This window comes from Sceloporus occidentalis, unplaced genomic scaffold, assembly GCF_023333645.1.
Source record: "Sceloporus occidentalis isolate IW3139 unplaced genomic scaffold, rSceOcc1.0.p SCAF_2, whole genome shotgun sequence".
Lineage (NCBI taxonomy): Eukaryota > Metazoa > Chordata > Lepidosauria > Squamata > Phrynosomatidae > Sceloporus > Sceloporus occidentalis.
This window is the reverse complement of record NW_028316982.1, coordinates 229,153,589-229,179,778: the sequence shown is the minus strand read 5'-3', so window position 1 is coordinate 229,179,778 and position 26,190 is coordinate 229,153,589. Positions and strand designations below refer to the sequence as shown.

Sequence of the window (26,190 nt, the reverse complement as noted above, 5' to 3'; positions counted from 1 at the left end):
CTCCCTCCTTTAACTGTCACCTTTGTATTGTATTACAATTTTCACTGTACACCGCTATGATCATTGCGGAATAGCGGTCTATAAATAAAACGTATTATTATTATTATTATTATTTGATTACAAAAGGCAACGGAAACAGCAGCCCTTTATGATGCATTGATTGCGCAAGCAAGGTTATCCAGCATTGAGCAGTTCAGTGGAGTGCTGGGCAGTGATCAAACTGGACGCTGTGGGCTCATGCTCCGACATCTTACACCATGACTTAGTGAACATGGAAGGTCAGAGCTGGACATGCCTTGTTTCATATGCACCGACTGATCCCCAAGCTCGGGTGGAGTGTGGAAACTGTGACTATTTGATTAAATGGTTCCTCCTGTGCAGCGTTTTGATTTGTCTTTACATGACTGTATTATTCCGGTATGGAGGATGGAGGAATAATGCCCCACAAGCAATACCACATCCAGTACAGGCACGTCCAAGGACACCTGCCCAATCTGCTATCATTCCGGATGAAGGAACTGAATTAGCGAGTAATACAGCCACTTTGCCTCCAGAACCAGCTGGTCGCCAGATGGTAGAACCGAGACCTCCTGAAGTTCGGCCACAAGTCCTCACATCTGACGACATGATCTCAGCAGGTCACCTCCCACCACTGGCTGGACATCTGTACCCAACAGTGGTACAAGTCACTTACCACGACAGAAGTATGGCAAGAGAAGGGCCGAGGCGCAGTTTCCGACTACGGGGCTTACAGCCTGAATATGGACCCCTGCCCTGAAGACGCTTCAAGTTCCAAGAGTGGGAAAAGCCATAAACTGTTGGATTTTAAATAAATCCAAGTTAAAGTATCCGTGTCAATTTGTTTTTCTTCTTTAGTTAAAACTGGAATCCACTTCCTCAGATGCATTTAGAAATATTGCTCAAATGCATCTGAGGAAGTAGCTCATAACACTAGTGTAGAAGAGGGTCAACAGGGGCGGCGAGAGCGCGAGGGGCGGCGGCCGAGGAGGGGAGGCTGGCTGGGTAAACGGAGGAGAAGGAGGCCGCAGGGGGATCCCTTCGTGTCTGTGGCACTGTACATTAAAACGTTGATTAGAGCCAACTGTTGGAATGTTGTGAAGGAGGGAAAGGATAGAAATTAGAGGCTAGTCTGATAAACAGTGAGATCAGAAGGAAACAGAATTAGGGAGTCAGAAACAGAGAGTGCACGCTAGTCAGGAGGAGGGGAATGGAGACAACCTGAAGTGTGTTTGGGGATAATGTGAAGTTAAACAGAAATATTACTTAGTTTGAAACAGAAGTGTTATTGTATACAGTGAATGTGGAATCAGCATAAGGCTAAATAAATGTCTGTTTTTTTGTTATATATTAAATCTTTAAGACGGATCTCTTCCGGCAGGCCTTCCTGGAATAAAATACTCGGCCACGAATAAGACTTCCCCATCCATTGAATTCTGCCCATGATGACTATTATTTGGATTATTCAGATTTTAGTATCTAGTTTTTAATCTTATACTGTTTAATCTTGTTTTAAGGGGGGCACTATGTATATATGGATGTATTTTAACTTGTTGTATGCCGCTTTGATTGCCTGGCAAAAAGCTGGATAGAAATAAAATTTTTATTATTTTATTATTGTTATATTTTCTACGAACATGTTCATTTAACAGTGAAAAGGAGAATGTGTCATGCTTTATGACTCTGGACCCACTGATCAACATAGCCACTTATCTAGAAGAGCAGTAGACTCTCTGAGGTCTAAGTTCCAGATTCAGGGAGGGATCTTGAACGTAAGAGGGCAAAATGAGAAACAGGAACCATGTCACGAGCATCACATGTAGACTCCTGTTTCTTAGGAGCTGAGCTTGCAACAAGTAACCAGCAGGAGGGATAGACAGAAAGAGTGCCAAGGTATCTTTCCCACTCTTTATATTAATTTCAAAGATGGAGGAAAGGTAGCCATGATAATCTGATGCAACAAAAATGCCCTAGAATTTTATGACATTTTGGAGAAGCTGGCTGGCAGCTATTCCACCCCCTCAAAACACTTCCCCCCTTGTTTTCATATGGTTCCACAGGTCCTATTTTTAAGGGGCATAAAAGACATCAGAAGGCTTGATAGCACATCAGCTTACTTCAATGCCATGATGCTTTATGCTCCCTTTGTGTGATTTTTTGGGGTTGGGACTTTCTTTAGCAAGGCTTTTGATCTGTAATTTTGAAAGCCTGGTTAAATGCATCCCCTGGTGCTGCAGAGTAGGAAAACCTATACCAAGGAACAGCTAGGGATGCAAGACAGTTCAGCCAAATTCATGTGCTGTCATTTGTCTCAATCACATACAGTTGTTATGTGACAATCTTTGTAGTGTGTGGGCATGTTAATATATTGTAAACCATAAATCTCTCAATGCCTAACTCAGTGTTAGTAGCCTTTTTAGCTTCAAGGAAGGGGGACCATAAATTAATTCTGTGATTCCTAGATACAGATGCTTTGCATTAGAAACAGTCTTCTTTGCTTGGCTCCTGCTAATGCAGACTGATAGCTGGATTGCTATAGTAAGGCAGAAAAATGAGAGAGAAAAGTAAAACCTAATAAAGAGTTACAGTACACTCTCAATAAAGAGGATAAATTCAGCAGATTTTGACTTGCAGAGCAACTCTTGCAAGCATCTCTAATTTGGTGTAACTGTTGAGTTCTTAAAAACTTCTCAGGCTTAATAGTCTGGCAACATCACTTTATAATGCTACTAAAGCCATAAATAAATAAAGTAAAATAAATACTTGATAGCTCTTTAATTTTTAAAAAAATATATAAAAAAATAAAAGAAAAGAACCAAATTATTAGATGGTTGGGTACATTTTAATTATTATTATTATTATGCTTTATTTATATAGCACTGTTCATTTACACAGCACTGTACATACAAAACAATAAAATAGATAAGAGTAAACCTGCCCATGACATACAGTCTAAGAAATAATGGCATAATACATATAAATAATACATAACAATACAGGAAAGGGTTCAATAAAACAGGCAACAAATTAAACGTCAAATAGCAAATAACAGCCACGCAATGCCTGGGAACGCTTCTCTGAACAGGATGGTCCTCAACTCAGTTTTGAAACTAGTTAAAGAAGTGATGACCCGTGAGGCTCGTGGGGGAAGGAAGTTCCAAGTGTGAGGAGTAATGAAGGAGAAATGAAGAATTAATTTAGCTGTAGAAATAGGAGTTGCATAGCTCTTGGAGAAAAGTTGGCAAAATTGATGAAGAGATATCACATGAGAGGATGTATTTACTCTAAGGGACCCAGTGAAATCTCCCCTCTAGCAAAAGATGGCTGGACATTTGAGATAGGGACAGTTGCTATAAAGGATTTGATTATAGAGTTTTGGTTCAGTGGGAACTGAGAGCGCGAGAAGAGTTCAGGGCGAAGTCTTACTTTGTTTTAAACTGAGGCGTTATAGTGTACCCTGGATGGAGCCAGTGTCAGGCTAGATGTCTGATATTTGTTTACTTTATTTATTTATTCCAGGGCAGAACCCAAGGTGGCTTTCAGAAACTTATAAACAATAAATCATTACATCACTGAACTAGCTATCCCAGAATTCCACAGGATGTTGCCATGGCAGTTAAAGTAAAATATGGTGCTCTAACATGGTGATAAGATCAAGAATCTTTTGGAAGAGTCGAAGAGCTTGGAAGAATGGTGGAGTTGGAGTAATGAAGATCCGGGCAGAGATGTATCATAACCAAACTTTGCTCTCCTAGAGTCCTAGTCCAGCTCTCAGATCACTATACCATGCTGGCTCTTAGCTAACCATGTCACCCAACTGAACAAGAAACTTTGGAAGAGCCCTAATGAAGAAATACGTAGTAAGATACTCCCAAAAGAATAGAACAAGAGAACATGGAAGCAGCAACAACAATAAACAGAGATCCAGAAATATCATGAGAACTTATCCTCCTTTAGACCAATTTGGAGGAGCACAATGACATCAGGGACATGGTCTACCCCAACATGATCTGACCTGTAAGAGGCCTGTGCATGGGAGTGAGGCTGGGTTCCAGTCGGGTTCTTCATCCCGCTATAGGAGAATAAAGACCACTATCTGCAGTGCTGCACTACCTAGGATGTCACCTGGTGAAGAAGGCATCAACTGTGAAGGGGATGCATTTTCCCCTTCTGCACCAAAGGGGAGGAGGACCCAACTGGTAGTCATCCCTCCTCTGGGGTGTCACCTGGTGTGGTTCATACTCCCCTCACTCTCCCTTTGTGACACCACTGACTCTCAATACCACTTTTAAAAAAAATCGTAGGATGAGAATTTGGGCTTCAGAATTCACCTCCGGACCAGTGTCCTGTCTTCGAGTACCTGAAACAGATCTCAAATTGCCCAGACTATGGGATAATATTGGCATACATTGGCCTGTTGACCTTGTTGATGTGTGTTTATTACCCTGGCAATATGGTTTTTTAGCCAGGCATGAGGATCGGGGCCAGGAAGCCATGAGAGGGCCGGCGCTGACCCGGAAGTTCACCAAGAGAAAAAGGAGAATGCAATGTATAATTCTTCCAACACACACACACATCACCTGGAACGGCCCAAAAGCATTTGACTAGACCAGCCTGATGACATCACCGGGAGACCTGGCCCCATTCTGTGCCACAGCTTGGTCCCATTCTGAGAAGTGCCACTCGGAAAGAAGCCACGTCAGAACCGCAGCCTGGCACCAACTCTCAGCACCCAGTATGTATTTTCCCTCTTTCCTTCCAACACACACACACATATACACACATTACCTGGAACGGCCCAAAAGCAATGTCAGCTATGAGGAATAGCCTTATAAGTCAGGGACATTTACACCAGTGAAGAGATACAGGACATCAATCCCGGAAGCCAGGTGGAGAGCATCTGAATAAAAATTAAAGGGGAGGGAAACAACAAGGATGTTATGGTGAGAGTCTACTACAGACTCCCAAGTCAGACTGAGGAAGTGGATGAGATCTTTCTACAACAGATGACCACACAGTCAGAAAAGAGAGATGTAGTAGTGATGGGTGACTTCAACTATCCTGATATTTGCTGGAAGTCAAACTCAGCCAAATCGTCAAGGTCTAGCAAATTCCTCACTTGCCTTGGAGACCATTTCATTGTCCAAAAGGTGGAAGAGGCAACAAGGGGATCAACTATTTTGGATCTGATCCTAACCAAAAGGGATGGCCTAGTTAATGGAATGCAAGTGGTGGGATCCTTAGGTGGGATGTGGGAGTGATCATGAATTGTAGTTTGCAGAGTGGCTGTGGCACCAGAGACTTATAACTGAAAAGCACATTGAATTGTGTCTGGAAACAGACCATAAGGCAAACCTGTTATGGGGTTTCTTGACAAGATTTTATTCTGAAGAGGTTTGCTGCCTGACCTATCCTTGAGGCTGAGAGAGATGAGAGTATGACTTGCTCAGAGCCATTAGTGGAACACCGCCTCATACTATATTTGTTAATTCCAACCTTTTTTGTTCGTCTGGAGTTGGACCTTTTAGTATTACACTCCTCAAGAATGTTCACACATATTAAAACATTCTTTGATACAATTATACACACAAGTGCAGTAACATCCAAAATCTACAAACAGTGATACCTTTATAGCACCAACCAAAAGGCACAAAATATATGATGCAAGCTTTCAAAGCTACACTGACTTCTTCATCAGCCAAAAGTGTTAAAAATCCAACAGAAGAAAGAAAGAAAGAAAGAAAGAAAGAAAGAAAGAAAGGATGGTGTTGGAGTCATAGGCCTATACTTTGTCAAGATATTGTTAGTTGTTCTTAGTTTAGATGGTACAGAGGCATAGCCATGTAGACAGAAGCCATTCCTCCTTTTTTGCTATGAGAGAGACAACCTGGATCTTAAAGGAGGTTTCTTTTTGTGCTGCTAATGGAGATTAAAGTTTATTTCCCGGACTTTACAGCTCTTTGTCTTCCAGGGGGAGGAAAAGGGCCCTTTCCTGGCGCACATGGCACCATTTTCGGCCTGCTAGGCCTCTGGGGGTGGGAGGAAAGGACCCTTTCTTACTTAAATTAATTTTTTAATGATGATGATGATGATGACCACTGTCTCTGAAGGTGAGACAGTGTGACTCCCCAAAGTGGATTTTTAATGCTTTCAGTATGCGACTACAAGGCTGCCATTTGGCTGGCAAAGATGATGATGTTGATGTTGATATCAGCCTGGGATGGGGGCATGGGCCCACTCTGAGAGAGTTACTCCCCAAAGTGGATTTTTAATGCTTTCTGTCCAGGAATAATGTCAAAATGTTCTCCATTTTGAGCATGACTAAGAAGCATGCATTTATATTAATGCTTTTTAAATTTATTTATTTTTTGTTTTTAGTTGGTCATGTCCTCCATTTCTTTAAAATGTCCTACATTTGGGCCTAAATTTTGTCCTACATTTTTTTACATTTGTCCCAGTTTGGAGGTAGACAGTTATGTCAACCCTCTATGTGCAGATATTGGCCTGCCCATGAATCAACAGCCGTGAAGCGCAGGAAGTACGGATATGCTCAATGATTCAAGGGTACAACATGGCTAACCAGAGGATGGGCACTGTCCTGGAACTACATCAAATGCCAGGATTCACACCTACCAGATGGCCGACCAGAGGATGTGCGCAGCCCAGGAATGCTAGAGAAACCCAAGGTTTCAAGGCTAGTGAACTTGACTAACTGTTTTGGCGGGAGAGATGGGATGGCCGTGAAGGGCTGAAGGCTCATGGATCTGGATCAGCCCCTCCTGATCAGGGAAAGTCCTGGCTGCAAAGACTTGCTCCCTGATTTTCACTGGTCCCAACATCCCTCGACTTATCCATGTTTCATTTCAAAACCCCTGATTTTTGGCCCCAAAACCTGCCCTCAACTTATACATGGGTATATAAGGCTATGTAAAGCGCTTTGCAAATTCTAGTGCTCTATATTCATGATAATAAATAAATAATGTGGCACAATGGACAATCCAAATTCAAATGAGATATCGACACCAAATTGGCACAGAACTAATAGGAAATGTGTAATAAAACTTGGAAATAACATTGCAAACTTGGAAATATATACTGCAAAGTTTGGAAATCAACACTGTAAAATTTGGAATCCGGCTTGGGAAGGAAGGATCCATGTCTTATTATTATTATTTGTCTTTGGCAAATTTGTCTTTTTTACATTTGTCCTGGTTTGGAGATAGACAATTATGTCAACCCTCTATGTGCAGATATTGGCCTGCCCACAAAACAACAGCCACTGTAAATAAGCTATCCAAAATCCGTTTTGAGTGTGAGGGACAGCATCTTAGGTACTGTAGCTCTTTTAGTTCTGGCTAAAATGTAGAATGTATTCATAATTCCACTGATATGGAAATCATCAGCCCCTGCTGCATTGAGGTAGGTAATACTATTTATTCATTTAATCATTTATTTATTTAATAACCTGCTTTTCTCCCTATCTAGGATCCAATATTCAACTTTATTCATAAGCAACTAATAAAAGAAGTGGGTAATTAACACGAAGAAGAAAATAGACAGTTGACCACAAACTGTAATAAAAGAACGTGGTAAAAAGACAATTGGAATGACCAGACCATCAAGACTACTGAGCGTCAGGCCAGAGAGAGGATACCTGACAGGCCAAACCAGTCAAACATGACAATATACAGTGAGAAATCAGTTGCTAAGAGACCTATAGAGGAAAAGTAAGATTCTTATGTACAGACCTAGGGGCAATATGACACATAATATAACGTCCATTTGCAATTTTACAGAAGTGTATCAGTCACCAACTGTTATTTCCTCTTTCTAAAAAGTAGGAGAAGTACAGAAATGGCAGACAACAGCTACCTGTCCTTTTTATTCCATACTCATTATATCTCACAGATGAAACCAGGGCACATGCGGCCAAGCAAGATCAGAGTGAGTGTGGTCATGATGCCAAAATTTATTAATGAGGAAGAACACACAAGCTAGAACCTGCAGCAGTTTGCCTTTGCCTCAGCCTACTGGGAGGGGCAAAATTCTGCACCTCTTCTCCTCCCCCCACCCCAGTTAACTGAGTGCAGTCTACTCTGGCATTTCCAAAGCCCTTTATAGAAAATTGAAATTATTGGAGAACAACAGGAGAATTTGGGAGGAGGAGATGAAAACTGGGATGTTTTATAAGGAGCTGGAAAATTGGGAAAACAGAGGACTAACTGAGACTATCCCTATCAAATGGGGACAGTTGGAGGACATACTATTTCTATTCCCAATCAGTACCACCAGAAAGAAACACTACGGGTTTTCCAGTGTGGTGATTTGTAAAAGATTTTATCAAATAAATTATAACCAATGACATTCTTTCAGAAATATACATAAGCACTGCAACAAGAAAAAAATGCCGAAGGGTCTGGAGCTTGGTATGCTTAGCCTGGGGAAGTGAAGGTTTAGAGGTGACTTAGAGCCATGTTTGGAAGGGATGTCATGTGGATTTCTGATGTTCCAAAGATTAGGACCTGGACCAATATATTCAAACTGCAGGAAAATTGATTCCACCTCAACATTAGGAAGAACTTCCTGACAGTGAGAGCTGTTCAACAGTGGAACACACTCCCTCAGAATGTGGTGGAGTCTCCTTCTTTGGAGGTTTTTAAGCCGAGACTGGATGGAAAACCTGCTGGGAGTGCAGACAGGGCCAGCCCTGACATTATAAAGAGTGGGGTGATTTTCTTAGTCAAGAAACGAAGTAGGAGTGTCATGAAATAGCTTGCAGACTGTTACTTTATACTGGTTTTATTGCATTTTTACTGCCAGAGATGGAGAAAGGTAGTTATGGGATAAAATAAATAATTGGTTGGCTTTGGCTACTACGCAGTTTGACTTGAAGATGGAAGTGCTGTTTACTGTTCTGCCTCAGGTAGCAAAATAACTTCAGTTACCCATGTGTGCAGATGGCAATGCTAGGGATTATCAATACATGATATGAAAACCTTTTTATCATCTGGTTTTTGAAAAGAACTAGTTTCTGAAAACATGTGGCTTGCATTCTGAATTAAGATCAGGGTGCAGTCAAGGGGTGGGGTGGTTGGAGGATGGGGCCAGATTGTCGGTGGGTACCTAACCAGGTAGGGGGCTAATAATTCCTGCCATAAAAGGTTATTTCCCTTGTTTGCACTGAGATCTGGCAAATGCACTTTAGCTGTTTAACAAAAGTTCAGTTTTTGTAGGTGGAGGTTCACATCAAAGTGTAGCATATCTTACAGGTATGCTTACAGATTACATTTAATCTTGTTTTACTCTTATGACTTCACATTATATAATGGCAGATGCCCATATGAGCCATGGAAAAAGAAGGAGTCTTGTGGAGCAGGGAGGATATTTGTGACCTGATTGCAATTTGGGGTCAAGAGAAGGTCCAAGAGCAACTGAAGGAAAGCCACAGAAATATCAATACCTTTGAGAAAGTGAGATGCAGAACAAGGGCCATCAGAAGACTGTGAAAGAGTGAAGGATGAAAAGCAAGGTTCTTAGACAGCACAACAGGGAAGTCTGTTTAAATCTGGAGTGACTGTGTCACAACTGCCATGCCCTTTTATGAGCTGCTATCCAACTTTCTCTGCAGAGATGCCACAATCCATCCAAAGTACCTAGCTCTCAGTATAATAATTCCCCATGTTCCGATAGGACAGGCTCCCAGTGGGCAGCAATGTTATGGACTACCTTTGGTAGAAGGCTCCACTCTTGCACTCATACTACTGTGGATGACAAGGAGTTCAGGACTATAATGGATAATGGAGCGTTTAGTAGTCATTTCTATTTTCCCTTCTGTAATTAGGAACACGTTCCATGGAACACAGCAAACTACCATGGTCATTGAGTAGCATATTACTATTTCTGTTTTTAATCTATAGGTGATGCTAACCAATTTGACTCTCAAGACTTCAGCAACAGTTTCATCACCAGGAGTGCTGTGGGTAAGTACCCAAGTAAAGTATTAGGTAATGGTGTGTGTGCTTCTTCATCTTTCTCTAGAGCAGCGATTCCCAGACTATGGTCCTGAAAGGCTAACACTTTCAAATGCATGGCGGAATCACAGGACAGAGGAAATGTAAAGCATAGTTGCAACCAGTTACCTAGCCTTGCATAGTAAGAACAATATAATATTAATAATAATAATAATAATAATAATAATAATAGTAACCCTCCAGACATGCAGTCATGTGATTTAAAATAAATTGATACAGTGAACGTATGAACATGATAGAAAATTCCTTTTGTACTGACGTGACTTCGGAATGGGGGAATTTTGTGGCTTTCAAGACTGCTTTTAGTTCGGATTAATACACGTGAATGTAGTGTTAGCAGGGCCAACTGTAAACCTTACAAGCACTTTGCAATTTCTTCCTTAACTTTCTTACGTAATCATTCCAAGTCTTCGCTATTAGTGTGCTGTCATCTGCATATCTTAAACTGTTGATGTTCCTCCCTCTAGTTTTTGTGACTTATTCCTCCAGTTTTCACACCTCCTTCCTCCAACTCTAATTATATTTTACATATGATATGTTCAGTGTACACATTAAAGAGTTAGGATGAAAAAAAAAATTCCTGACTCACCAATTAAAAACTATTAAAAGATGCCAATTCTGACAATGAGAATATCAGAAGGTTGGCAGTTCAAGGCCCAAATGCAGCATGATGGGGTGAGCTCTTGTCACTACTCCCAGCTTCTGCCAACCTAGCAGTTCAAAAGCATGCAAATGCAAGTAGATAAATAGGTACCACTTTGGTGGGAAGGAAACAGCATTCAATGCATTCATGCTGCCCGCATGACCACCAGAGCAGTCCTTGGACAACTCTGGCTCTTCAGCTTAGTAAGAGATGAGCATACATGTACTGCAGTCACTCACTCACAAACTACAAGGTTGTGAGTTCAATACCAGACAGGGGCTCTGGGTCAACTCAGCCTTGCATCCTTCCAAGGCTGCTAAAATGAGTATCCAGCTTGTTGTGGGCAATTAGCTTACACATTGTAAACTGCTTAAGGAGTGCTTAAGTACACTGAGATGCAGTACAGAAATGTACTTGCTATTGCTATAGTCGGTTATGACTAGACATTCATGTCAAAAGACTACCTTTACTTTTACCTTTATATATTTGTAATTAATAAATAACTGAAAGGACCCCTAAATTACCATTCATATAAATGGTACAGTCAGAAAAAAGGTTAACAAGCTCAGTTGCTGCTAATAAAAACACTAGTCCTGGGACTGAAATCAGATTTTGATGTCTTCAAAATTAAATTGATTTGTGTCTTTAATAACCCCTTAATACCAACAAGCTCTGCAGTACCAAAATTCTTTTGTAGGTCTTTTATTAATTTGTTGCATGAAAAGATTTTGAGAAATGAACAGTGGTGTTCAGCTATAAGCTGAAGATGCCTGGTGAATTCTAACTTGTGATCTCTTGCTCTGTCTTCATCATTTCAATATTTATTTTCTTGTTCCCAGAATACTAAAATATCTATTATTAAAGAGACTTTGATTGTTTCTGTGTCTATAATAGGAAAGTTTAATGTCTGTTGATGAAAAGCCTTGTTGGATGTAGGATGATAGGTGAACAATCGTTGACTGTTCTGTCTGTATAGATGGCTTGAATTTTGCTGAAAGCTTCACTTACAAAAGCCCCAAACTACTTTCCAACAATGTTTTGGCAAGATGTTTTAAAGAGAGGGTCTGCTATTGCTTTCCTCTTAGGCTGAGGGAGTGTGAGTTCCCCAAGGACACCCAATGAGTTTCCATGGCTGAGCAGGGATTCATACTCTGGTCCCCCAGAATCCTATTGCAACATGCAAACCATTAAACCAATACTGCTTCAAGGGCTATTGCAGTGTGCAGTAAAAGGAACTGGTTCTTATTTCATGCTTTAATTAGCAAAACATTTGTCTCGTTTTGTTTTTTGAGTTCTCTTCAGAGTGCCAATTAGACAGACAGTTTTCCTGCTCTAAACTCTAGATCCATATCTGACTGATCAAGTTTTATCCCACCTTTGTCATAGAGCTTAGTTATTCTTATAACAATTGTGTAAAGTTAGTTAGGCTGAGAATGCATGGCTATGCCAGGCCATTCACTGAATTTTGTGGCTAAATAAAGATCTAAATTTGGATCTCCCTGGTTTAAATTAAATTGTACTATTCTGTGTACTATTCTCATTGTTCACAATGTTCTTTCCATGCAAGATTTGATTATTTTAAACCTTTTGTATATTGTAAAATAATGTTCCTTCTTGCTATACATTTGCCAAATGGCTAAATTCTTTTTTCTTTTTAGTCCTTATGATCACAGCCAATTTTCCACCAGGCTAATCAGACCTATTAATTTCATTGTCCATGACTGCTACTTTTTCCTCTTTATTTATTCTTTCTACTTGCTCTTGTAAGGCTTTTTCTTGTTGTGTAATCTCTACTTTTTCTTTTTGTCTGTGACTCTTAGATTTTATATCGAAAAGCTCAAGTTGGAGAGTATTGTATTTTGCTTTTACGTGGTAAAACATGGTTTTCCATCCTTTTGTTTATGTATTGGCTTTATGGCAATTTTCCAAAAGAGTTTGAATTTCTCTGTCTTTAGAGTTTAGAAATGGAAGTTGAAAGACACACCTTCGGTGGAAGAATGGATTCTTAAACTACTGGACTTATTAGAGATTAACAAATTGTCGAGAGGAATTAGAAATGAATCTTCAAACAAATACAGAGAAGATTGGGAAGAAATAATAAAATATATAAAGAAAAATGGGGGAAAACCAATGTATTAGACATGGATCTAGATTAATTTGATTATGTAAGACCAGGATATAATTAAATACATCCTCAGCAACCAAATAGAGATCAAGGTAGACAATCTGGATCATAAAACTCCCAGTGAATTTTATAGGAGTAATGAAGAAATCAGTAGTATATAGAATACATTTTCAATAGATGTAGGAAGGGCTGTGTATATCAATCATTATTTTTAGTAGATGATTTGATAAAGCAATTCGGTTTAAATCCAATACCAATCTGGCAGTAGGAAGTAATGTGAATGCAATGTTGAATGTTTATGTGTAGGTATATGTCTTTTGTTTTTGTTTTTTCCCTCCTTTCCTGTGTTGTGCTGTATATAATTTTTGTATATTTCCTTTTGGCTTCCTTTTGCTGTTATGTTTGTCTGTGTCTATATCTATGTGTATATTGTTTTAATCTTAATAAAATCATTAAAAAGAAAAGGATATGACCCCACAGCAACTCCCTCTCTTGAAGTTCTGTGTGTATAAAGAGTCCCTCAAGACTGGACTCTACCCCATATGTCCCTCACTTCTGGACTTTAAGTATAACTGTCCCTCTCTGGACGTAACAAGACCCTCTTGCTCTGAAAACCAAACCCTATCTAAAGTTCTTAACTGCCACAACAGAACTTTCCCTGCCAGCATCTCATTGGCTGAGGGCAGCTGGCTTGTGATTGGCTGCTGCTGTTGCTAAGCTAATCTATCTGTTCTCCACAGTCACAGCCTTGATTCCAGTTATATTGAGACATACTGTATTGTGTTATTATTATTATAGTATTATATTTATTATATTATATGGTTTGGCATTTGTAAACCTAGAATGATTGATCCACAACTTCCATATTCAGCAAACCTATCATAGGGTTTTCTTGGCAAGTTTCTTCAGAGGGGCTTGCCATTGCCATTCTCTGAGACCGAGAGAGTGTGAAAAGCCTAGTGGGTTTTTATACTTGAATGGAGATTTTAACCCTGGTCTCCAGAGCCCACACTCAAACCACTACACAATGCTAGCTCTCTGTATAATCACTATCATGACCCTATTGCCATGATGGTAAGTGCTCCCTCTCCCAAGTCCATCTTAATACCCAGAAGCTGCATTGGGTAAAGAAGATCATATCAGCTGCCTGGGACAAAAGGAGAAGGATGTTTCCAGGCCCTTCCAACCAGTGAGCATGCCTGTGACAATTAGAAGCAGGATCCTTCTTGCAAGTCCTTGTTGCAGCCTTGCTTACTGGCAGGAGTGGCCAATAAATGTCATCTTTCTTGTGCCCAATCAGCATAATTAAGTAGCCAATGTAGGACAGTGGTGATTGATTCTAGTTTTGCAGCAATACATACAAACTAACATATGTAAATATTATGCACATCTACCTCACCCTTTCTCCTCTTTTTGATGATGCCTTCTGCACCTTTTTGTGGGAAAATGCAATGTGCATGTGGCCATTCTGTGCCCTGAGGTACTATCCTCTAGTAGTAGCAGCATGGTTATATTGTATGTAGCATTCACCAAGGTCAGAGGAGATGTGAAGAAACCCTTAATTTGCATTCTGCCTCTGATCCTCCTCAAAGTAGTTTATTTATGATTGTAGTACATACCTGTCAGAACTTGGAGCTATCAAAAGCTTTACCCTTCATGAATCTATCTAATCAACATTTTTAGTGTCCCCCCCCCCTCCAAGTATAGCAAAGGGGTGCCAAGCAATACGCTATAACAGTATAGTACATTAAATGGAGGAGATGTGTGTGATGATGAAGCAAAGGAACTTTGCTTCTCTCTTCATGTCAGTCCCAAGACAATTAAGGCAGGCAGGCAGAAAAATAAAAATGACTTTGTCTTGTCATTTGAGGATCTTAATTGCCTTGGAAATTAGGCAGGCAAGCTTTTCAAAGAGGACTTAAGCACTATTATTCTACTGAGGCTTGGAGAAACAGGATGAACTTTTCCAAGCAATTTAGCATCAAGAGCAAAGAGATGCTTTATACATTGTTTTATAAGCATTCATTGGTGACATGAAGGGTGGTGCCAGCACATTTCTCCATTTTGGAAATGTCTGTTATGGCATATGTTAATGTAGTGAAATCTAAATTTTTTTTTACAATGACCAGTGAGGTAGAGAGAGAAAGAGTAGGGGAGCAGGAGGAAAATTATATACTAAATGAATAGTTTGCACAGGAGGTTTGGGATAGTGCAATTTCTTCAAGCTTCAAACAAGAATGGCCAAATATATTCCTGAACAAGTACCATACTGCTAGCAGTATGAACTTGGTAAGTTTCAGCAATCCTATATGGAGTAAATGTTCAAATACAGAATCCTAATAATAATAATAATATGTTTTATTTATATACCGCTATTCCGCGATGATCATAGAGGTGTACAGTAAAATCATAATACAATAAAAAACACAGTTAAAGGAGAGAAGTCTCATCCTTCAGGCAGTCCAAGATGTTGCTGGTCTGCCTGATGGCTCCCTCTGAGGCCGAGATGACAGTTGAGGAGGGAGGGGCCTCTTCCTTCAGGCAGTCCAAGATGTTGCTGTGTCTGCCTGATGGCTCCCTCTGAGGCCGAGATGACAGTTGAGGAGGGAGGGGCCTCTTCCTTCAGGCTGTCCCTGATGTTGCTGGGTCTGCCTGATGGCTCCCTCTGAGGCCGAAATGACAGTTGAGGAGGGAGGGGCCTCTTCCTTCAGGCAGTCCAAGATGTTGCTGTGTCTGCCTGATGGCTCCCTCTGAGGCCGAGATGACAGTTGAGGAGGGAGGGGCCTCTTCCTTCAGGCTGTCCCTGATGTTGCTGGGTCTGCCTGATGGCTCCCTCTGAGGCCGAAATGACAGTTGAGGAGGGAGGGGCCTCTTCCTTCAGGCAGTCCAAGATGTTGCTGGGTCTGCCTGATGGCTCCCTCTGAGGCCGAGATGACAGTTGAGGAGGGAGGGGCCTCTTCCTTCAGGCAGTCCCTGATGTTGCTGGTCTGCCTGATGGCTCCCTCTGAGGCCGAGATGACAGTTGAGGAGGGAGGGGCCTCTTCCTTCAGGCTGTCCCTGATGTTGCTGGGTCTGCCTGATGGCTCCCTCTGAGGCCGAAATGACAGTTGAGGAGGGAGGGGCCTCTTCCTTCAGGCAGTCCAAGATGTTGCTGTGTCTGCCTGATGGCTCCCTCTGAGGCCGAGATGACAGTTGAGGAGGGAGGGGCCTCTTCCTTCAGGCTGTCCCTGATGTTGCTGGGTCTGCCTGATGGCTCCCTCTGAGGCCGAGATGACAGTTGAGGAGGGAGGGGCCTCTTCCTTCAGGCAGTCCAAGATGTTGCTGGGTCTGCCTGATGGCTCCCTCTGAGGCCGAGATGACAGTTGAGGAGGGAGGGGCCTCTTCCTTCAGGCAGTCCAAGATGTTGCTGTGTCTGCCTGATGGCTCCCTCTGAGGCCGAGATGACAGTTGAGGAGGGAGGGGCCTCTTCCTTCAGGCTGTCCCTGATGTTGCTGGGTCTGCCTGATGGCTCCCTCTGAGGCCGAGATGACAGTTGAGGAGGGAGGGGCCTCTTCCTTCAGGCAGTCCAAGATGTTGCTGGGTCTGCCTGATGGCTCCCTCTGAGGCCGAGATGACAGTTGAGGAGGGAGGGGCCTCTTCCTTCAGGCTGTCCCTGATGTTGCTGGGTCTGCCTGATGGCTCCCTCTGAGGCCGAGATGACAGTTGAGGAGGGAGGGGCCTCTTCCTTCAGGCAGTCCAAGATGTTGCTGGGTCTGCCTGATGGCTCCCTCTGAGGCCGAGATGACAGTTGAGGAGGGAGGGGCCTCTTCCTTCAGGCAGTCCAAGATGTTGCTGGTCTGCCGGATGGCTCCCTCTGAGGCCGAGATGACAGTTGAGGAGGGAGGGGCCTCTTCCTTCAGGCAGTCCAAGATGTTGCTGGGTCTGCCTGATGACTCCCTCTGAGGCCAAGATGACAGTTGAGGAGGGAGGGGCCTCTTCCTTCAGGCAGTCCAAGATGTTGCTGGGTCTGCCTGATGACTCCCTCTGAGGCCGAGATGACAGTTGAGGAGGGAGGGGCCTCTTCCTTCAGGCAGTCCAAGATGTTGCTGGGTCTGTCTGATGGCTCCCTCTGAGGCCGAGATGACAGTTTCCTGATTTTCTTTCAGTCTATCATGAGTTGGAAACAACTTGATGGCATACAACAACAATTTTTTTTAAGAACATGAGAAGTCATATTTTGTGTAACATTAGCATTACTTAAAGTAATACATGCATTTTATCAGGAAGATCATCAAAGCTTTTTTTAAAAAGCATATTCATTGTAGGTTTGGTAGAAACAGTCAATACACTTCGTTGTAGTATACTGATTTAAATTTTGGAAGTAACATTCCAAATTTGATACTGATAATTATTTAGCTTAAAACTACCTTCAAGATTTTAAAACATTTTATAGGATTTTTTTAAAAAAAAAGATAACTGCAAAAGGGAAGGGGTGAGAAAGAAGGAAAGAAAGAAAGAGGGAGATAAATACTTAGGATAAGACAATGAGATATGTAAACACATTAATGTACACTGATCACGTCTCTAAAAATAATTACTTGAAGTTGTCATCTATAGTATACATGTTCACATGTGGCAGGAAGGTCTGATAAGCAAAAGATGGATGTTGAATACCTGTTTTTCCTGCCTTACAATACAGGACTTTTAACTATAATAAGAGTACATAGGATCCAACCAGACCCTTAAGTCTAATGATATTTACCTCCTGTAGCTCAGACATGCTCGCATTTCTTTTGTTGGTATTGTTCTTTTTTTCTATAAACAGTATAGATTTTTCTATATACAGTATAGATTTTCCCATCCTGTCTATCAGTTGGTTGATTTCACATGTGTGTGTGTGTATGCTGAGGAAACCATGTTAGTCTGTTGCATTAAGAAGAACAAAAGCACTTAGGCCATCTTCAAGACTGAAAGGTTTTATTTGGCATAAGCTTTTGTGAGCTGCATTGAATGAATGGTTGTTCAGTGAATGAATGTCCATGTGATACAATCCCATGGACTGAATTGTATATGAAAACATGCCAGATAAAACTTGTTTTTCTTTAGGGTGTCCCAGAACCACAAAGTTGATTTATGTGTATTGACTGAATAGATTATTTTTCTAATAACTGCAGATTGTGGCAGAACAGGTAGGGCTTTTCATGGTTGGGATGAAAGGAGAACATCTGTTGTTGACTCAAGAAATCTATCCAGCTGCAGAAAAGAGGAGGAGACAATCAGTTATGTTTTTCCTCCTGGATCTTTTGCAGTATAAAAATGTGTTTTATGACATGGGAGTGGTAAAAATTGGCTCCTGTTCTTTAACATGAAGGACTCCTCCAGGGTTAATTATAGCCTAATTGCAGCCTATTCCAGTGACTCAGCCCACATGCTCCTTAAGGAGATATGTCAGTCTGCAGATTCATGTAATTTTTAAAAGGATTTTTGTGCAGTATTAGGGGAAAAGGGATACAGAGAATACTTTACAGGAATTTCTTAGGGTTCAAGCCACCCAAATTCCTCCACCTTCTTGACACTCATATTAACTTTATTCAATGTGTCTGTCAATCTCTTCATGAGTATACATGTCCTTAGGGAAAACTAGAACACAGCAGCTAAGCTTTCCATTGCAGTATTTTAAAAACATCAAGTATAGCAGCAATTCTATTGTTACAGTGTCTGTTCTTCTGGTTATTCAGAATTTGAAAAAAGTGTGTCTTTGGATCACCACTCTCAGATGTTCACAGCCAGTGTCCAAAATGAACCATATCAGAGACATATTAGAAAATTAATGACGCAACAGCTTCCACATCATATGGACTATTTACTTCCAGGCCAAATTCCTCTTTAGTCCTTGTTTCTCCAAGTTCTAAGATTACCAAATCTGTATGTGTGTTATATACATATTCCACAACTTCTTTTATATAGCTCATTGCAGGGTCCCTCCATGTTCATTCTTCATGGTATGCAGGTACAGAAGCTAGTGCACTTTCTGTTTCTATAGCCAGCCCTGTCTCCAAATAGTGCTCCAAATGGGAATTAACTAACTGATATGTTGGGAAATTCCAGCATTCTCTTCCCCCCAACCAATCTGCTGTTAGAGCAAATGGGGTTTATACAGGATAGAATTCCTGCATGTAAAATCCTGGTTTTTCTTCTCATTTGCTCATCCTATCCTTTGAAATGGATGGTAATAAATACCTTTTTAGTATCTATGTAAGTAAACCATGTGACCTGGGAAACGTCGTAGAGTAAAGGCTCTATCATTCTTTTTTCATTCTCTCTGAATTTTCAACTTTTTTTCTTTTCAACTCTCACTTCTCAGACTAACTTCATTCCTTCATCCAAAGACGAAGAGTTTAGGATAAAGATCTTACCCTTTTGCATAGTCTTTTTATTAGCTAGTTAGGATGTAAACTCTTCACATAAACATGTACTTTGTCTATTTTTTAGTCAGTGTCAGTTCGCAGGGAAGAAACATCCGATCAAGGCATAGTTATCTGCTACTCTGCTGTGAAGAAGGCAATTTCCTAAGTTTTAGCTTTGATTTCATAATTTTCTCAAACAAGGGCTAACAGTCTAGAAAATTTTAATTTCTAACATGCTGCACCACAGGCTCTGACCTCTAAGGTGTATGTGTGTGTTTTCAAGTTGGCTGTCAATTTATGGTAACCCCATGAATTTCATAGAGCATTCTAGGCAAGGAATAGCAATAGCAATAGCAAGTACAGTTGTATACCGCTTATCAGTGCAGTTAAGCACTTCCTAGGCCAATGATGGTGAACCTTTTAGAGGCTAAGTGCCCAAACTGCAACCCAAAACCTACTTATTTATTGCAAAGTGCCATGTCTCTCTGGTTTTATAGTAACAAACTCTGGCAAACTCTGTGCTGGGGTGACGGCACAAGTGCCCACAGAGAGGGCTCTGAGTGCCACCCCTGGCACACGTGCCATAGGTTCGCCATCACTGTCCTGGGCAGCTTACAGTGTGTAAGCTAATTTCTCCCAACAAGCTGGGTACTCATTTTAGCAACCTCGGAAAGATGTCAGGCTGAGTTGACCCTGAGCCCCTGCCTAGGATTGTAGTCACAACCTTGCGGTTTATGAGTAACTGGCTGCAGTACAGGAATTTACTGCGCCACCAGGGCTCTATAGTACTCAGTGGTTTTTATGCCAGTTCCGTCCTTTGAAATATAGCCTACAATACCTGGTATTTATTGGTGGTTTCCCATCCAAGTACTAACCAGGACTGACCTTGCTTAGCTTCAAAGATGGGATCTTGTGCCTTTAGTGTATTTAAGCATGGGTAGATCCTGTGGGAGGAAAAAGCACCAACTGTCCTCATGTTGAGAGGGATTACATACTAATATCTTAAGCAGTGGGCCTTTGGATGGAATCAGACTGAATCCCTTACATAGTCTACATGCTATCTATAATGAATTACCATGTCTTGGTTATTTAGAGCTCCAGCCCTTCCTCTGTTATTATTATTATTATTAACCTTTATTTACACAGCGCTGTACATACAATTGTAGCAAGGAAGGAGATGAGACTGGGAGAGTTGGGAGGGTGGAGGAGGACCAGGTGGAAGGAATGAGGAAGGAGCCCCAGGAGGAGGAGTCAGGAGGGCCGAGGGCGGGCTATGCCGGGGTTATAAGGAGGGAGGAGCCAGCTTGCGCGGGGAGAGGGAGACGACGCGGAAGAGGGGGTCGCGGAGAGGCGGTCGAGTTCTTGGGAGGAAAGGTGACTCAAAGCCCTCAGCGACTGGGGAAGCCTGTCTCCTTGGTAGGGAAGGCCAGCCCTCGGAGGCCCGGTCCCCACGAAGCCGTACGCTTGGCAGACCCTAGGCTGGAAGGTGATTTCGCTTAACCTGGGGAGGGCGACTGGCGTCGCCGGGAAGTGGAAAGCCTAGAGGGTGAATGGTGGGACCCGAAGGGAGAAGTGTGGGAGCAAGGCCCTCGGCCCCAGGACTGGGAGAAAGCCGAAAGGGAGACCCTGGAGAAGCATTCTGGGGGAAGACGGAAGGACGAACCGGCCCTAGTCACGGTCGCCGAGCTCGCAGAAGACTCACCTCCAGCGACGGGATAGTCGGAGGAAGCGAGGACATTCTGTTTTCTTATTGGTTGGCTTGATGCCCAGTTTGTTGCCAATAAAGGCGTTAGTGTTACTGCAACCTCGTGCCAGCGGCAAGTTTGTTTCCCTCGTGGCAGGGAGGGCCCTCCATTGTTTTCCCGCCATGCAACCAGCCACACCAGCCCCGCCCACATTGGTGGAGAATGCGGGCACCGCCCCCAGGGCGGGGCCAAGGCCGACTCAAGAACAATTGTTCACCTGGTTTGCTGAGCAACAACAACTCATGCTACAGCACTTGTCGGCCCAGCAGGCTCGGGTATTGGAACAGGTGTGCGCCGCCCAACAAAGTGCCCAGTCACAGCTGGTGACCCAGTTGACGAACCTATGGAGGACGCCCCGCGCCGCCGAAGGCGAAGAAAGGGGCCTGACTTGGACGGTCGGCCTGAACCCCTTGAAGTTAATGAAAATGGGCCCACAAGATGATGTAGAGGCGTTCTTGAACACTTTCGAGCGGGTGGCGACCGCTGCCCAGTGGCCCCAGGAGCAGTGGGCCTTGATTCTCACCCCTTGCCTCACGGGTCCCGCGCAGGAGGCGGTGGATACGTTATCCACGGAGGAGGCGCAGGACTATACCAAAGTGAAGTCCACCATTCTCCAGACCTTGAATATCTCCGAGGACACCTACCGCTTACGGCTACGTGAGCTCAAGTGGAAACCGGAGATGCACCCACGGACACTCGGCCAGAAGATTAGGGCCAGTGCCTTGAGGTGGCTAAAGCCTATGGAGCGCTCGGCTCTGGAAGTGGCGGAAGTGGTCATGGTGGAGCAGTTCGTGGGGAGTTTACCTTCCCAAGCCCAGAACTGGGTGCGCTGCCACCGCCCTAAGGATCTGGAACGAGCGGTTTCCCTAATGGAGGCGTTTACAGCCGCGGAGGAGTCGGAGACCCCTTGACCCCGGAGAGGCGTTGAGGGACTGGCAGTGTGTGGGGGAAAGAGCATGGGCGGAGCCGGACGGTTTGGAGGACGGGAAGGACCTGGACCCCCTCGGCCCAAGGAAGACGCGGGCGCTGCAAAGCCCGAGGCAGGCATGAAGGCCAGCGGGGAATCCCACGCCCCGGAAGGGCCTCGTAAGCCCATAGTTTGTTACACCTGTGGCATGGAAGGCCATATCCGTCGGGACTGCCCCGTGATGGAGTGTTCATGGGGAGACACCTGGGACGCCACACAGGTATGGGGAAATCGCAAGCGGGGAAGGACTTTAAGGATTAGGGTGAATGGGAAGGAGATAGAGGCATTGGTGGACTCAGGGTCCAATCAAACATTGGTCAGGGAGGCTGAGGGCGTCCCGGGATCCGGACGAATGAAGGTTAGATGCATCCATGGGGATGTGAAGGAGTACCGGGCAGTAAAAGCCTGGGTGGAGGTGGAAGGAGAGAAAAGACTTTTAAAGGTAGGGGTAGTACCCACCCTGACTAGAGAAGCTTTACTAGGCCGGGACTGGCCTCGTTGGCGGGGGCTGATGAAGGAAGCCGAGTCTTTGATGGGAGAGTCGGCAGGGCCAATGGTGGTGGACGTCGCAGGGGTAGGAAGGGCGCAGGTGGCCGCTTGGCAACAAGACGACCCTTCGCTAGCTGAAGCTCTTAGGAGGGCGCGAGAGCCAGGACAGGAAGGGCCCCGTCCCCGCTTTGAGCTAAGGAATGATTTGCTGTACCGACTCCCTCCCGAAACGGGGCCCTCAGACCCCGAAGATCAGCTGGTGGTCCCGCAAGCGTTGAGGGGCGAGGTAATGAGGCTCGCCCATGAGATACCTATGGCCGGGCACCTAGGCATAGATAAAACCACCCAGCGCGTGTTACAAAGGTTTTATTGGCCAGGGATCTTTGCAGAGGTCAAGGCGTTTTGTCAGTCATGTCCACAGTGCCAGCGGTTTCAAGGGAAGGGAGCCCCGGGGGGAAAATTGATTCCCTTACCCATAATTGAGGAGCCCTTTTCAAGGATTTCCTTAGACATTGTAGGTCCTTTAGAACAGGCGGCAGGTGGGTACCGATACCTGTTGGTAATAGTGGATTGTGCTACTTGATACCCCGAAGCCATACCACTAAGGTCCACGCATGCATCTCGAATTGCACAAGAATTGGTCAAGCTTTTCTCCCGAGTAGGTTTCCCGAAGGAGATTTTAACCGATCAAGGCTCTAATTTTATGAGTCGGACGTTGGCGGGGATGTGGAAGCTCTTGGGGGTCAAGCCCTTCAAGACCTCAGTTTACCATCCGCAGGCAAACGGCCTTGTGGAGAGATTTAATCGCACCTTGAAAAACATGCTGAAGAAGTTTATAAGCGAGCAACCCAAGCAATGGCCTCGCTTGGTGGAGCCCTTATTGTTTGCTTTTCGGGAGGTACCCCAGTCATCCTTAGGATTTTCGCCCTTTGAACTCATTTTTGGCCGGAAGCCGAGGGGCATATTGGATATCGTCAAGGAAGGGTGGGAAGAGGAGGAGACGAACCCCCGATCGGAGCTTCAGTTTGTGTTGCAGATGCGGCACCAATTAAAGACCATCGGACGGGTGGCCAGAGAAAACTTGGTTAAGGCTCAGGAGGAGCAGAAGAAACGCTATGATAAAGGGGTAAAGGAACGGGAATTGCAGGTAGGGCAGCAGGTGCTGGTGCTGCTGCCAGCACAAAAGGCTAAATTGTTTGCGTGTTGGCAAGGCCCCTTCGAGATAGTGAGAAGGGTCGGACCAGTTGACTATGAGGTGCGAATGGGAGGGGAACCTCCGAAAAAGCAAATTTTTCATATTAATCTCCTAAAGGCTTGGAGAGTCCGCGAGGCCTTATGGACGGAGGTAACGGAGGACCCTGAGGAGGAGGAAGAGTGGCTCATAGGGCCCCAGGCAGAGGAGTTTCAGCAGGCAGGGGAGGTCCCTATCATGTCTCCCTTGACAGGACAGCAGCAAGAACAGGTGAGAGTTTTACAGGAGCAATTTAGGGATGTATTTAAGGGAGAACCGGGGCGCACCTCATTGATACAACACGCGATCATTACTGATCCACCCTCAATAGTAAGAATGCCAATAAGGCTGTGGCCCTGGAGGGTTCAGAAAGCCATCAATGAGGAAGTGGAGGCCATGTTAGCCTTAGGCGTAATTGAACCCTCCAAGAGTCCATGGAGAAGTATACCTGTGATGGTACCGAAGCCTGATGGGTCGGTGCGATTTTGCGTAGATTTTAGACAGGTCAATAAGGTGTCCAAGTTTGATGCTTACCCGATGCCGGGGGCTGTGAACTTATTAGAGCGATTAGGGCAGGCCCGCTTCTTGTCATCTATTGACCTGACTAAGGGCTACTGGCAAATTGAATTACGCCCAGAAGATAAGGAGAAAACTGCCTTTGCCACACCCAGAGGGCTGTTCCAGTTTACCAGAATGCCGTTTGGCCTACATGGGGCAGCGGCCACCTTCCAGAGGTTGATGGACTTAGTCCTTAGAGATCTTGGCTTTTGTGCAGCGGCATACATAGACGATATTATCATTTTCAGTGATACCTGGGAAGATCATCTTGAGCACTTGTCACAAGTGCTAAAGGCCTTGCGAGAGGCCGGTCTCACGGCTAACCCCAAAAAGTGCGCAATTGCTTGTAAACAAGTGAAATATCTTGGACACACTGTGGGACAGGGGCTAATAAAGCCCCTCGCTGATAAAGTGGTCAAGGTACAGGACTGGGGAGTGCCGCAAACTAAGAAGCAAGTGAGGCAGTTTTTAGGGTTAGCAGGATACTATAGAAGGTTCATTCCTCATTTTGCCCACTGGGCCACTCCCCTGACGAACCTAACAAAAAAGGGTCAGCCTAGAAGGGTGCGTTGGGGCCTGGATGAACAGAGAGCCTTTGACAAATTAAAGGCTTACCTCTATAGTTACCCCATCTTAAGGGCCCCTGATTTCTCTAAGCAATTTATACTACAGACTGATGCCTCAGAGGTGGGGCTAGGGGCGGTGTTATCGCAGAAGTGGGAAGATGGAGAACATCCAGTGCTATATCTGAGTAAAAAGTTGAAAAATGCTGAGCAAAAGTATGCAGCTATTGAACGGGAAGCCCTGGCTATTAAGTGGGCCATAATTGAATTGCGTTATTATTTGTGGGGAGCCCCCTTTCAGCTGATCACTGATCACGCACCGTTAACCTGGTTGGCCTCCATGAGAGACACGAACCCTCGTATAACTCGGTGGTATATGGCGCTACAACCTTATGCTTTTGAAATACAACATCGCCAGGGCTTGTTGCATGCTAATGCTGATTTTTTCTCTCGACAGGCCACCTGGACCACCTCGCACCCATCAACTCTCTTAGAGGGGGGGTTGTGTAGCAAGGAAGGAGATGAGACTGGGAGAGTTGGGAGGGTGGAGGAGGACCAGGTGGAAGGAATGAGGAAGGAGCCCCAGGAGGAGGAGTCAGGAGGGCCGAGGGCGGGCTATGCCGGGGTTATAAGGAGGGAGGAGCCAGCTTGCGCGGGGAGAGGGAGACGACGCGGAAGAGGGGGTCGCGGAGAGGCGGTCGAGTTCTTGGGAGGAAAGGTGACTCAAAGCCCTCAGCGACTGGGGAAGCCTGTCTCCTTGGTAGGGAAGGCCAGCCCTCGGAGGCCCGGTCCCCACGAAGCCGTACGCTTGGCAGACCCTAGGCTGGAAGGTGATTTCGCTTACCCTGGGGAGGGCGACTGGCGTCGCCGGGAAGTGGAAAGCCTAGAGGGTGAATGGTGGGACCCGAAGGGAGAAGTGTGGGAGCAAGGCCCTCGGCCCCAGGACTGGGAGAAAGCCGAAAGGGAGACCCTGGAGAAGCATTCTGGGGGAAGACGGAAGGACGAACCGGCCCTAGTCACGGTCGCCGAGCTCGCAGAAGACTCACCTCCAGCGACGGGATAGTCGGAGGAAGCGAGGACATTCTGTTTTCTTATTGGTTGGCTTGTTGCCCAGTTTGTTGCCAATAAAGGCGTTAGTGTTACTGCAACCTCGTGCCAGCGGCAAGTTTGTTTCCGTCGTGGCAGGGAGGGCCCTCCATTGTTTTCCCGCCATGCAACCAGCCACACCAGCCCCGCCCACAACAATCTTTTAGTCAAACGGTTCCCTGCCCTCAGGCTTACAATCTAAAAGACACGAAACAAAAGGAGAAGGGAGTGGTGGTGGGGAATGGGATCAGGTCCAGCAGATCTTCTCCACCTCCGAGGCCTGGACCAAGGCAGATGGACTGGAGGAAGGGCTTGGCTTCTTAATGGATGGTTAAAAGGAGGCTTCCT

At 44.4% G+C, this 26,190-nt stretch overlaps 1 long non-coding RNA gene across 1 annotated transcript in view; it reads left to right on the top strand.

Moving 5' to 3' along the window:
* LOC149319775 (uncharacterized) overlaps nt 1–26,190 on the top strand; it is a 73,223-nt gene that overhangs the window by 6,989 nt on the left and 40,044 nt on the right. The window contains exons 3-4 of the long non-coding RNA XR_016280239.1: nt 3,538–4,753; nt 9,936–9,998. This is a non-coding gene — a long non-coding RNA (uncharacterized LOC149319775). The remainder of the gene's footprint in view (nt 1–3,537; nt 4,754–9,935; nt 9,999–26,190) is intronic.